Here is an 11,870-nt window from a genome sequence, read left to right on the forward strand (position 1 = left end):
AAAAAAAAATAAAAATAAAAAAATAAGCACAGGAAGGAAAAAGCAGCAAGTCAGAATGTGACAAAGGATTACTCAATCTTATATTATGATTCCAAAGAAGATGGTATAGAAATTATATGGATAAATGTATGCTTCTGTCAGTTAATTTCTAAAAAGAATTTTAAAAATAAATGTTTCTTTTTTCTTGAAAACGTACTAAATCAATAGCATACATCACAATTAATAGTCTTAGAATTGAGTAACTGCATTGTATGTATGCACGAATATATTTGTCTACAGCTATTCAGTTATTTATTCACTCCTTCCTTTCTGAGTAGAAGAAACCAAGAACAGAGAAGCAGGAGCAAAACTAACGATATAATGCATAAAGATCAAACTCTTTTAAGATCCTAAAGGTTACTGTGATGCAGAAAAATACATGATGATTGAAGTAAGTACAACGCAGGTGAAAAATAACAACCACAGTTAGATAACTGGCAAATAACAACCAAAGACCTTGGTAACATTAAAGGTGAGTAACAGCAAACAGAAATACCTGAGAAAAGTAAATTAAAAGGGGTCTTAACTCAGTTAAAAGTAAGCGTCTTAAGAACTTATTAAAACTATCTGGTATTTGACCAAGATTTGGAATAGTATAATCCTGATCGACCACTCTACCACTGAAGTAAGCTCCAGAGAGTGGAAGTGAGAGGGTGCACCAGGCAAAACTGCCTGTTTATTTTTATGAAAGGATCTTGACCACAGGCGGCTAGGAACCCTTCAGCCTCAGTTACAGGTGAGCCTCACACCTGAAACACGGAGAATAAGCCAAATGGTTTCTTGGCTTCTTTTACTTAGGCCCACATCTTAACCCATATAAAAAAAGAAGAAAAAGATAATCAAGTATTTCCACAAAAAGTCATGATGGAGTAAAAGAGATTCAATTAATACTCCTAGTTATACAACCAGAAAACTGGGTAAAATAAACAACAGTTTTCAGATATTAGACAACAGTCAATACTGGAGTAGGATACCTGAAAAAAGGAGAAAAAATGAGGTGAGCCCTACAACTGCCCCACATCACACCCTGAAGCAGTTTCCATTATGCAGTATATATTTATACATATAATTTCTATACCATCATCTTCGGAATCATAATATAACATTGAGTCTAATCCTTTGTCACATTCTGACATGCTGCTTTTTCCCACCTGTGCTTACTTTTTTTAGTCCCTCTACACATGATTGTTGGTATAGTTTTGAATTGTGTGGGAAACAGAGCCTGACAGTCTCAGAGTTGAGGAAACAAAAATTCACATTCAGGGAGATCAAGGCAGCAAGAATTTGTGGAAAAGCATACCAGAGAGAAGGAACTGCATATAATAATAGGGCTCTGAAGATCTGCATAGGTCTCCCCTCAAGCCTTTGGCAGGTACTGACCTGTCATATACGAGAGGAATCTACGAAAGGTTGGGGAAAGGATCACTGAAAAACAAATAAACCAAAGGTTCCCGAACCTCAAACAAGGTTGAGAACAGTTTGTATTCCTATCAAATAGAGTGAAGACTGAAGACCTTGTAACACATGAGACATTAAATAAACTCCTCAGAATGTTTCAACTCTAAATTAGCTCTAGGAATAAAGGCTGTTTTAGACTCACCCTAACAAAGCTTCCTCAAAACAAATTGAGTCTAAAAAAAATCAAAGTGAATTCAAAAAATTTAATTGCATGACACAACTTAGACCAACATAATTTAAAGGAATACAACAAAATCCAGCACCCAACAACATAAAATTCACTATGTCTGACATCCTCGGAAAATTTACCAGGCATATACATTAAAAGGAAAATATGACCTATAACCAGGAGAATAAAAGATCAATAGAAACTGACAGAGACACAAAACTTGCTAGATGAAGATGCTAAAATCTATTATAAATATGCTCAATATGCTCCAGAAGGTAGAGAAAGACATGAAAGTGTTGAGGAGTATAGATTTTTTTAAGGCTCAAATGAAACTTCTAGAAATGAAAAATACACAGGGTGGGATTAAAGCAGACTGAACAGTTAATATGAAAACGCAGCAATAGAAAATATTCAAAGTAAAGCACAAAGGGAAAAAATACAAAAAAGAAAAAATACAAAAAAGAGAAAGAAAAGAGAACACCAATGATTTGTAGTAATATATCAAACAATCTAATATACATGTACTTGGGGTCCAAAAACTAGAGAAAAAGGTGACAAATAAATATTTGGAGAAATAATGGGAAAATTTTTTCAAACCATAAACTCACAGATCCAAGAAGTTCAAAAAAAAAAAAAAAGCCAAGAAGGATAAACAAATAAAACTACACTTAGAAATATAAATACTATCATCAATTTGTTGAAAACCAGCGAATAAGAAAAAATGTTAAAAGTTGTCAGAGATGGGAAAAGACCCCTTATATACAGAAAAACAAAGACTTCTCATTAGAAACAATGCAAATAAGTCAATGAAGTTACATTGCTAAGTACTAGAAGAAAAAAAAAATCTATCAACCTAAAGATCTATATCCACTTAAAATATATTTCAAAATGAAAGTGGAAATGTTATTAGACAAAGGTTGAGAGAAATCCATTACAAGAAGACATGCACTTAAAGAAATGTTCTTTAGGCATAAAGAAAATAGCAGATCAAAGTTTGGACCTACACAAAGGAATGAAGAGATGCAGTAACAGTAAACATTAATAGATATAAAAGACATCTTTGTCTCAGATTTTAATTTCTGGGTTGTTTTTTTCTCAACTGTTTTAATATCAAGAAAAATCTGCTTTGCTTACAATAGAAACTAAAATAGTAACCCCACCCCTCCCCCTCCAAATAAAAAAATCTCACTTCCATGCTAAGATATTTATATTGATTTTATAACATTAATCGGGCATATTTCCATCTTTTTATAATCTCTAGAACAGTTTCTCACTAAGGAATTATATGTTCCTTGAAAGCTAGAAAAAACTCACTGGCAAAATGATCTGGCCCCAGAACCAATTTTTGGAAAAAATATCTTGAACTTTCTCCCATAGTTTTTGGTTTACCCAGATTTTCTTCTTCTAAAAGCAGTTTGGGGGTTTCGCAATTCATTTCAGAGAAATTTCTAATGCATTGGCTAAGAGTTAATAAGTAGAGCTTTCCCACAATTGAAAAAAAACAAAACTCTTTTCTATTTCTATATTTTCTTTATCTTTTCTTACTTTGATTTTCTATCTTTTCCTTAATAAGATCAGTCAGTTATTTGTTTCTTTTATTTGTTTTATAAACTTAAGAAATAGCTCTTAAATTTTTCAATTTTATAGTTTCTCTTTTTCAATTCATCTATTTCTAACTTTATCTTATTTATATCCTCCCTTTCTCATAGGCATTTATTTTATTGGTTTTATTTGCTTGTTTGTTTTATTGAATTCTGAGGTTGAGTACATTTACTTTTTTTTAAAATCAATTTACTTCTGAGCACATTAATGTGAGCCTGAATCTCATTTCAGAGTGCTAAATAATCAGTTGATCTTCTGTTTGACTCATTATTTAAGAACGTTTTGTTTGATTTTTCCAAGTTGTTGGAAAAGTTGAAATAGTACATTTTAAGCTTCTGTTGTAGTGACAGATAGGCATATATAGTTTCATCTTTTCTGGAATTAACTGAAGTTTTCTATTGTGGCTTATCTTAATTTTTTTTTTTTTTTAAGTGTCACTCTGTCAACTGAAAAAGTATCCTTATCTCAAATTTAAATGACACTTTATAAGTGACTAAATAAACCCCATAAACAATGCAGGCCTTACACTATACTTTTTCAGGCTTTAAATTTTTACCAGCATTAAATGCATCCAATGATATAAACAGTAAGGACAGAGATTCTCAACTGTGCACCTCTCATATGGGTGCAGCTTGTGGCGCTCCAAGAGCAACATCAAACATCACTGACCATAGATAACCATTACAAATATAATGATGATGAAAAAGTTGGAAATATTGTTAGAATTGCCAAAGTGTGACACAGAGACACGAAGTGATCAAATACTATTGAAAAAGGTGCCAAATAGACCTGCTTGATGCAGGGTTGCCACAAACCTTCAATTTGTAAAAAAGTTAAAAAATGTATTATCTGTGAAGCACAATTAGGCAAAGTACAATAAAACAAGGTATGCCTCTATATGTTAAGTTTTTTTCCTACAAATATATACCTATGATAAAGTTTAATTTATGGTAGGCATAGTGAGAGATTAACAGTAACTAATAATGAAATAGAACAATTATAACAATATACTATAATAAAAGGTATATAAATGTGCTCTTTCTCTCTCAAAATATTTTGCTGTACTGCACTCATCCTTCTTGTGATGATGTGAGATGACACAATGCCTATGTGACGAGATGAAGTAAGGCGGACAGGCTAAGACAAAGGGATGTCTTGTATTCGGAGCAGGATAGAGGGGGACGACACGAGACTTCATCAAACTACTCTGAACAGCATGCTATTTAAAACTTATGAATTGTTTATGTGTGAAACTTTCCGTTTAATATTTTTTGGGCCGCAGTTACCTGAGGGTAACTGAAACCACAGAAAGTGAAACTGTGTTTGATAAAGGGGGACTAGTGTACTTCATCTTTCCACTCAAATCTTTCATGATCAGAAAAAAGAGTAAGTTTCTGTTACACACATGTATCTTATTATTCAAAAATTCTTTTATCTCTTTAATAAACTATAATCTGTAAAAGCAAAACCTTTAACAAAAATAATTGGTTATTCAATTTCAATAGCTATGCCACTCAATAATTAACTGTCATTTGGAAAATGGAAGAAACAGTTTCTAACTAGTTTAATATCATTTTCAAAAATACCATTAAAGGTATGTTAAAAGGTTGCTTCAATTTATTGCTATATAAAATAATAGGTGTACCTGGGCTGGAGGGAGGGTGGGTGGTGATGCACAGAAAAAAAAGCATAATTTTCATCTAGCTATAGCAGGGACCAGGTCTTCAGATGGCCATCTTCTATAACCTTCAGAAAAAGGTTGTCTGTAATTGTAACCCATCTCTTTATCCTGAAGGTGATACCAAAAATTTTCCTTATTATTAGAGCTTACATGTCTCTTTTCATAAAGCTTAGCTACCTCACTGTGTCATAATGTACTTTGTAGCTGGCAAAGAAAAATTAAAAAAACCAGAGAGCTGGGACAAGTCATATTTTCCCTAAATTGGTCCCGCCCCACCTCTTAATAGGCAAGAATTCTTCTGGCAATCAACTCTCTCAGTAATCTTTCTCAAACTCAGAGACTATTATAAAAAAAAAAAAAAAAAAGAACACAGAGATTACTCATTAAACCACCATAACACATTATCAACAGTTTTTTCCCATCTGCCCCAGACCCAGGACTTCTTAAAGTAACTAAGCCATATTCACCCCTCCTCATCTTAAAAATTAAAGAAAAAGAGCAATTTTTATACAAAATTATGTAGTAGCTGTCTCTTAAGCCAAACAAGATATATTTACTAGATACATATTATGTGCTAAACAGTGTACTAAATGCCTTGACTAATTTTACCTCATGTAACCTATGTAAAGTCAGGTGGGAAGTAATCATACAACAGGTGTGGGGGTTGGGGGAAAGGAGTAATTTTATCTAAGAGTCGCAAAGAATTTCAGTAAATAGAACCAATAAAATCAACAAGTAATTGATCGTGAAATGAGACATGAATAGGGTACTTCCAGATCAGGAGGTAAATATAATTAAAAAAAAAAACAAAAAACACTAAAAGCTGTTATAATATACTTATTCTTTGATCTCTGGCTATACGTTACGCTACGTTAATTCTTAGTCACTTAGTGAGTACCTTGTATTTGTAAAGAAGCAAACTCAATTGGACTCTGGATTCCCTAAATGTTAAGACACCTTCCAAAATCAAAATTACAAATGAAAACTGGTATGTATGTATGTATGTATGTATTTTTATTAAACGCCTACAACACCTGGTATTCCCGGGTGGTCTCCCATCCAAGTACTGACCAGGCCCCACCCTGCTTAGCTTCCGAGATCAGACAATATCAGGCATGTTCAGGGTAGCATGGCCATAGGAAAACTGGTATTTAAAAGTTTAACTTCTAGCCAGTACACTAAGATAAACAAAAGAAATAAAAGGTGTAAGGATTAGAGTGAAGGGAATAAAAATGACAAGTTTTAAGGAAAGACACAAAAACTAAAGAAGACAGACTCTAGGGCTAGAATGCCTGAACTCTAATCCCATTCCTACTACATACAGGGCTAGGTAACCTTGGGCAAGTTAACCTCTTTCCACTGGAGTTCTTGCAAGGATCTCCTGGGTAAATATATGTAAGCGCTTAGACTGGAGCCTGATAAATAGTGAGCACTACATAGCAAATCTGTCCTTTGTAGGCAATATGATTTCCTATATAGAAAACCCAAAAGACTCGAGAAATTATTAGAAAGAATTCATCAGGTTGCTACATACACATAATTCAACTGTATTCTTATAAGCCAACACAGAGAAAATGTAAATTTCTGGACCTTTCTATGGAAATTTTCAAAGTGGCTTAGAGAATGATATCAAGAATTATACCAGCACCATCACCCCTGACACCACAAGTGCTTAGCTTAAACAATGATCAACTCATGGCCACTCTTGTTTCATCCCCACCCGCTGCCTTCCTTCTACTCTGTGAAACAATGAAGCAGATCCCAGACACATCCTTGCACCCATCATTTCACTATGCATCTCTAAAAGGTAATGACTTTTTAAAATAACTACATATTGTTATCACACCTAAAAACTAACAATAATTTCTTCTTTTTTCTTTTCTTTTTTTTAAATTAATTAATTTTTTATGGTGACACTGGTTAATGAAATCTAATAAGTTTCAGCTGTACACTTTAACAGTAAGGCATATATATATTTACACTGTGTGTTCACCTCCCATAGTTAGGTTTCTTTCTGTCACCACATATTTGAACCCCTTCACCCCATCTACCCCCCTCCTCCTCTCCCTTCTGCCCCACACAATAATTTCTTAATATCAAATATACAGTCAGTGTTCAAAGTTTCCTGATTATTTCATATTTATCTATTAAAAACTGGACCCAAATAAAGTCCAAACATTGTTATCAATCTCAGATTTTGGCCTTCATTTCTCTTTTTTTGTTCTCTACAATTTATTTGCTGGAAAAAAAAAAAATAAGTTGTGTCCCAAGGATTTCCCCAAAGCCTGGATTTTGCAGACTGCATCCTCACGGTATCATTTCATTTGTTTCCCTGTCTTCTGTGTTTCCGGTAAACTGGTAGTTAGAGCAGGAGGCTTGATCAGATTCGGGTTCTAATTCAACTTCTTGGCAAGAATATGTCACGATTAGTGTTGTGAACTTCACTAAGAGAAACCTAATGTCTGGTTGTCTTCTTGTGAGGTTAGCAACCACTGATGATCTTTGCTTAGGTCCAGAAATCCATTACAAAACAATGATGTTCTATTTATCACTCCATTTATTAACTAGAATACTCCTGGAAAAGAAACTTCCTCTCCTCAACTATTTCGTTACCTTCAGGTACAGCTGGTTCATTAGCATACTCCAAAGAAAACTAATCTGTTTTTTTAAGTATCATTATGAACTCACAGATTTAAACATATTTGATGTGACTGATTATATTGCAGTTTTACCTGCCGGTGCTCAAATTGTCTCATCTTTGGCAAGCCAGCATCCATTCAATTAAGTACCTTAGTTGTTCTGCCATGCCTTATTAGTGTTTAATAATTTTCTTGCAAGATGTTCAAGACCACAGATCTGTAATCATAAGCCATAAGCCACTCTCCTATTCAACTAGATTGTTATTCTTTATTTCTACTAAATCAAAAATTCCTAATTCTTAATTATAAATCAGCTGTGTAAGATAGTCTGGATTTTTATAACTGAACATTGCCCTAGGAATTACAGCAATATTTCTCAGTGAAGTCTACTTTCAGCATTTCATTGAATGCCCTCCCCCCAAAAAAGAGCATATCCCCACTCAAAACTGAAATGTTAAATGCTTCAATTTGAGAGACTGTATCAAAAAGATTCCTAATCTATTCTCTCCTGACATTCTGGCTCTGGAAAGTATTTATTGCTTCATGTTCTATTTCAAAATTTGGATATAGTTTTTAAACATGTACAATTAAAAATTCAGTTTTTGACAAATTAAAATAATAAAGTGTAGGAAAATGGTTAAACTCTTAGACTGAATTATTTTGTACCTAATTCAGACCTTTTATAAAATCCTCATACCGCATCCTTAACATTAAAACCCATGATATTGTGAATATGAAGTCATAAGTTCTGATTATTGGAAATAATAAATGTATTTGCTAAGTTATACTCCCTTGAAATAACAGAAATGGCATTATCAGCAATAAAGAAATATTTATCTTATTTTACTAAAAAACTAATTAACAAACATGTAAGGCCCTGTCACGCTACATGGCTAGCACACATCACAGTGGAAAAGCAGGATCCTATACTTGCTGATCATTTTTTAACAAAACTGAAAAGATATGGCTTTAGTGGCCAAAAATTGCTCATGTCCACGAATTTTACTATTTTCTCAACAGTAAATCACAATTAGAAATCACATTACTGAATGCCAATTCTTCTCTCTGACAAAAGTGGGATATGGATTGTTCCTGGTGCAATTTCTAATACTCACAGGCCAAAAACACCTTTCTTGCAGCTAAAGTTGCTAGGCTTTGATCAGAGGAATCAATCAACTTTTCCAGGCAACAGTGGCTTAAAAACAAACAACCACTACCAAAAACAAAACAAAATAATAACAAAATACTCTTCTGCAGTGGAGTTGATTTCTAAGTGATAACAATAACACATCTACATGAAGTGCTGGTATGTCCTCTGCACATCAGTGCTTTCATCCAACTGAAAAACAAAAATTCTGCTAGCGTGCACACGACAGTAATTGCTTTTCCAGATGGTATGCCTTTGATAAGAGGTTTTTGCCAAAAGCTCATTTTACTTTCTCTCCAAGCATATTTGTTATTAACTTTGAAACTGGTTTTACAGGCTTCTGAGTAGTGGTGTGAGCTGACCTGTTTTCGGCTATGAGAAGGGTAATTGTGAATGATACTTCAACAGCTCTGTCTTTAGCAATATTCATTAATTTCACACTGAAAAACTTTATTTTATATAATTTTATACACTTGTTTAATTTATCATCACAAAGCTTAAAAGTAATTATTATAGAAAAGGAAACTAAGACAGAAATGTTAATTCAATTCCAAGGGTAGTATGAAAGTGGAAAAGCCAAAGCTTTTCATAACACAGAGAAAACTATAGCAAGGGAAAATCTACTTCCTCAATATACCTTGTTGGAATTTTGCAAATGTTTTCTTGAGTTCAAATAAAATATTTTTTAAAGGTACCATTTTAACTTAATGTATGTATTCCAAGACATAATCTTATAAATGTTCTAGGACCTCAATTTATGTACTGGTTTTGTTTTGCTTAAATCCCCCATAAAAAAATAAAATCCCACAATCTCAAAATCTAAAGATCTCTCAAAAAATTATGAGAAAGCATTGTCAAAATGTATTAGTATATAAAACTTCTGAGCACAAATCTGTAAAATTTTCAGATGAATTAGAAATCCCTAGTTTAAGGATTTAAGCAACCTAATTTGGCTATATGGCATTTTTACAAGTAGAATCATAAGTAGTTAACAAACAAAACCAATTAGCAAATTCAGAACTTCCTACTCCCTAATCTTAGCTTTTGTTGAGACTTGAATATAAAACTTAACTATATTACTTAAAAAAGGAATTCTAAATTATGATTTTATATGCTTATTTTACGACTGCTTTAAAATGGTTTTCAGATAAGTCTATCTAGTCTCCCTAGCCCCAGAGTAAACATTCTGAATGAAAGATGTCTTTGACTTCATTCATAATGAAGTTATAGAATAATTTATATTCTTCTACATATCTAAAGTCATTCTTTGTAAAGCTTGGACATCAAACAAATGTTGTTAAATGAAAGTAAGAAGAAAAGATGTCTAAAAAATTAAGGAAAATGGCTCTGATAATAAGACAAATTATGAAAGGAAGAAGGAAAGATATCTAAAAAAATAAGGGAAATGGTTCTAATAACAAAAAAAATTATATATTTAATCATCATTATCATTTGATTCAAAATGACACGAAAAGTAGATCTCCAAGCTGCCAGGGAAGTTTTAAAACTTCTCTTCAAAGCAACCTAACTCTTTTTCATTTGCTATTTGATTTGAAGTAACTTTTCTTTGGCAAAAAATTGCTCAAGTACAGTATCCCCTTTTAGAAAGTAACCTATTTATTTTAACTAAAGCAGTCAGAATTTTCCAATACCATGGATTCTTATTATTTTAGAATTTGTGCTTTATATAGTCTTCTTCCAAAACAGAACAAAATGAAATAATCTTAGTAATATGTGATACATTTTTCTCAGATTTTTGTCTTCTCTATATTCTAGCAAAATTAATTTATAAACCTCTGTAATGTATACAGAGAACTGACCATCTTGGATCTATTTCCTATAATAACTATCTTTTCATACCTTCTCCCTATATAGAAAAATATAATTTTTTAAAACGTTTGTTTTTAAATGAACACCAAACTGTACCTTGTTTAGAATTTGTACATATATCAGAAAAACGGGGAGCACTGTATTTGTTTTCTATTAATACAATGTTTCCTTTGATTGTTTTCAATTATCTTATGTAGTCTTTAGAGTGGGGATCTACCCCATAATTTGGAAGTGTCATCTGATTCTTTAATTACATATCTTCTCACTTTTCTGGTCCAAGTGAAACTAACCCAGCAAATCCCAAAGGTCCTACAGACGCAGTCTGTGGGGAATAAAAGTGACACTTCTTGGCAAATAGAAAATCCCTTACAATAAGTTTAGAAGAGGAGAAAAAAGTTTCCAAATCGAACTAAACGACAATAACTAAGATCTCTCGTATCATGTGAGCAAACTCTACTAGAGTGCTGAACTCAGTTGCTCATCTCAAAGGGTCATGACATAAAAAAATTATTAAACTGACATTTATTTATTCCAAGTCCTCTAACACAGTTTACTGAGTCTTAACTGGCACTCAGTATATAACTTCATTTCTCATAATGGACACACTTTCCTAATTATAAAGATTACCTTCCTTTAAAATCTGGATCTTTTTCTCAATTTTGGGGGGAGTAAGTAGAGGAAGATGGTTTGAACTCATCTCCAAAAGCTAACCATTCTAACATAAAAAGTTTAACTTATAAAAGCTACATATGGAAACCAACATGATAAAATGACTGCCAAGGAATCAAATTAAAATAAAATTGAGTGTCAAGTACCTTAGAAAGTAGAAATTCTAAATGTCGGTGTCTTCATTTGGAAGCAAAAATTCCTACTGCATGATCTTGTCTGATGGTCCTTGATTTTATCATCAGAGTTGGTTCCAGTTACATTTCCATTAGTAAGGATAGATCTAAAGTAGAAGAAAGATGACAAATTTAGTCTATTGAAAACATTACATATTTCAGATACTGTAATACATCACTGTTTTCCTATAGACTCTAATATAGATGCTTTAGTTGTTACAGAAATGCCAATTCCCATTCTTGTCTCTACTCCAGATTTAAAATATTGAAAGATTAAAGGAGAAAGAAGAGAAAGAAGAGAGAGAAAAAGAAAAAAAGAAAGACAGAAAGTTAGTTGATAAGAGGTAATTAGTTCCTAGCTTTAAAAAGGTTTAGATTCCCAAAGGAGGTATGCAGCAAATGAGGCTTTGTTTTGGTATTCCAAGGAGACAAGAGGGCTCAACTATTAGCTCACTCACCAGAG

The 11,870-nt window shown here is 32.8% G+C and overlaps 1 protein-coding gene and 1 pseudogene across 4 annotated transcripts in view; both read right to left on the reverse strand.

The window, feature by feature from the left end:
• The window catches only part of NCOA1 (nuclear receptor coactivator 1), a 149,936-nt gene extending 138,422 nt beyond the window's left edge, over window positions 1-11,514 (reverse strand). For all 4 annotated transcript variants that reach the window (XM_011356558.2, XM_011356562.2, XM_011356557.2 and 1 more), the window contains exon 1: window positions 11,381-11,514. The gene's annotated coding sequence lies outside the window, so the exon portion shown is untranslated. The remainder of the gene's footprint in view (window positions 1-11,380) is intronic.
• Window positions 5,972-6,090, reverse strand: LOC111737611 (annotated as a pseudogene).
• Window positions 11,515-11,870: the final 356 nt, after the last annotated feature.

This window comes from Pteropus vampyrus, unplaced genomic scaffold (assembly GCF_000151845.1).
Source record: "Pteropus vampyrus isolate Shadow unplaced genomic scaffold, Pvam_2.0 Scaffold28, whole genome shotgun sequence".
Lineage (NCBI taxonomy): Eukaryota > Metazoa > Chordata > Mammalia > Chiroptera > Pteropodidae > Pteropus > Pteropus vampyrus.